The following is a 3,299-nucleotide window of genomic DNA, read 5'->3' on the forward strand; positions in this document are numbered from 1 at the left end:
TTTATAATTGTTGTTTATAATTTGTACAATTAACCTCCCTGTGGTTCGACCCCGGTCTTGCCGGGTTATTTATTACTTCGACACTCCTGCACTTGGAAGAACACATCAATCTTTTAGTCGTGTCAGTAACAAACACAAACAAATCCTCCAAATTTACAACACTTGAAATCAAAGAAAAAAAAACTCAATTCCCAACCAATTTAATGTTGAAGTATGAAATTATAAAACAAATATCAATTTAAAAAAAATCAAAGTAAAAAAAATAACAATCAAAAGAATGAGATCAAATTTGATTGGAACAAAAACACTAAATAAGGATGAAATCTTAAAAAAAAAAATCTCAAATAAAACAATAGCAATCAAAGAAATAAGGACCAAATCTAACAAATGAAAAAAATTACATGATGAAATGAAGAAAAAAAATCTAATTTTACAAATTATTTCAAATAAAACAAATAATAATAAAAAAATAACCAAATTTGAAAGAAAAACAAATTAAAGGTCTATTTTGAAAATTTAAAAGGTACATGACAATTGAATAGGAAAGAGAAAATTAAAGGGAAAGACTACCGGTGCCAAACCAGAGGTCCTCTAGTCATACACCTCGCCTATTTATAGAAGGGCAGTGATTACAAATCAAATGTATCCATAAAAACTATTGTTCAGTCACTACATGCTTCTTCATGCATCACCTTAAAAGTACGAGCATGGCACATGTCAATTAATTTTTTTAAATAATATTTTATATTTATAAAAATATCAAATTGCCTCCTAATCAACTTGATAATAATTAAAAAAAACTTAGATGATAATATATATATATATAAAAAAAAAACCCTTGTGTGCTAGTTTAATTTTCTTTTCTTTTAAGGATAATTGAGTTATTTTTACTGTGCTTTAAAAAAAAAATATGAAAAAACCACTAGACATGTTTAATTTTTTTTTCTTTCAAAAATAATTTAATCATTTCACTATACTTAAAATGTTAAAAGATTGATATGCCTTCCTTCAATCATACTATGAGTAATGGGTCTTAAGGAAAAAATTATATTATCCATAACAACAAGCTCAATGAATTTTTTTAAAAGGAAAAAATAATTATTTTATTGTTCCAATCTATAATGATTTATGTTTTGATGTACAACAAAAAATTAAGCCATTTTATGTTTTTAGTAATGTTCATTTACTCTATTTTCTTTGCTCATTTCATGTCTAGTTAAGCAGACAACAAATTATGGTTAGCATGAGTTATATGGCATGCAAATTTCAAAAATAAGTTAAAGCACCAAATTATCCATATAGTATTTATTTTGTTATGTTTGTCCATATCTATCACTATGTTTTCTTACTTCATTATATTTTTCATTTAAGCATATAATAAACCATAGCTAATGTAGTTCACATAACGTGTATATGTATAGTATTGTGGTGTTTTTTGCAGTTTAAATACAAAAAACTAAAACACATATATATAGATTAAAGATTGATTTAGAAAAATATTTTGTTGTATGTATAATTGAACAATAGATTCTAGACAATGACTTAAAAAGGCATGCATTTAACAATAGATTCTTTCACTATGTTTTGTTGGTGTGGTGCTTGTTTGGCTATAAACATTTCTTATTAGATAAAACAAAAGATTTAATTTGCACGTAAAATACCACGCAAACGAAGGTACGTTATTTTGTTAGGAAACTAAAGGTACTCTGACAGTAAGGAAAAGCAATATTTTTTAAGCTTTACACAAAGCAAGTGATATATAAGGGATGCTATTAAATCTCTCTCTTTTTTCACAAAGGTTTTTTTTTTTTCAATTTTTTTTAAAAAGGCTAATGCCATTCTTTTCTTTGAAAAAAAAAAATAAGAGAGAGAGAGACTAATATCGAATGGGAGATGATAACGTAAGGTCGTGAGTTTTGCTGTTGAACAAAGGCAATGATGGGCATTGCTTGTTTGACTGCTGGAAGAGATTATTGCAGGACTTGTGCGAGACAGCGAAAGCATTTATTTCCTCAGTAGTTCATTCCCATTTTGGTTTCTGCTATTTTTATACTTTCCTTCCCTTCTGCTACTGGTTATCACTGCTCACTTATCTCCATCATCCTCTATCACACGCATATCTCAATTATTCCCTTGCCTGGCAAACCTCATCATCTCTTCTGCTCATTCACAATCGATAGAAGAAAAGAAAAGGTACAAAATATTTTACGTGCATGCGATGTTATATATCTCCTCATACGTACCATTTACGAGATTATTGGCCATGAGAGCTCTGACCAATTTATCACGTCAAGATGGCTTTTGGGCTTCAAAAAAGAAGAGAGAGAGAGAGAAAGAAACTAGACCAGTAAGGTCGAGTCCTCTTCAGGAGTACGATGTGCATTCAGCTAGGGCTTCACAAGCGTCTAGGGTGTAAAATAATAGTACAGTTATTCTTGTCACCACGCGAGAAAGATAATTTTGAGTTTGTCTTTTGAAAGAAAAAAAAAACTTAATTTTTTATTTTTTTTTATTTAAGTAAAACATCCCTTTAAATTTTTTTATTATTTAATTTTAAATTAAATTAACAATAATGTAAATATATATTTTAATTAATTTAACGGTTTTTAAAATTAACAACTACATAAATTTTTAATAGTTGTAAGATTTATAAAACTTGAATTAATAATATCTAGAAAATAAACTTAGAATATGATGGATTGAATTATACTCTCAGGATTTTTTCAAGTGATGATTTTTTTATATAAAAAAATAAAATTTTATTTAGATTTATTGTAATTTATCCCATATATAGGCAAAGGACATGTTTTTTCCAATAACAAGGTTTTTCTAGTTAACATATGCTGAACACATGTACAAGAAGGTTTCTCTTCGGTATTTGTGCAATTTCATTTTCATAATTAATCAAACTCTAACCAATAATTTAATAAGATTTATTATGAAAAAAAAGAGAAAAATTAAAATAAATTTGGTTTAGTTACAATTAGATGTTTTTATTAAAAATGTCATAATTGACGTATAATTAACGAAGCTCAAACTACCCCCCCCCCCCCCCCCCTGACTCATCATTACAATTTCTGCATCAAAATGAAGAAGCTGTAAAAAGAAAAGTTTGATGCCCTCGAAGAAAAAGATCACATCACATCATATCAGAAAATTACAGAAAGAAAAGATATGGCTTTCATGGCACCGAATCTCACTAACAGACTCCAAAACAGAAGCACCTCTCCACTCACAAATGTCCCAAAACCAGTATTCAATTTACATAATGCCTTACAATTCAGTCCTCAATTTCCAAA

Source organism: Populus euphratica, unplaced genomic scaffold, assembly GCF_000495115.2.
Source record: "Populus euphratica unplaced genomic scaffold, PopEup_1.0 scaffold468.1, whole genome shotgun sequence".
NCBI classification, from domain to species: domain Eukaryota; kingdom Viridiplantae; phylum Streptophyta; class Magnoliopsida; order Malpighiales; family Salicaceae; genus Populus; species Populus euphratica.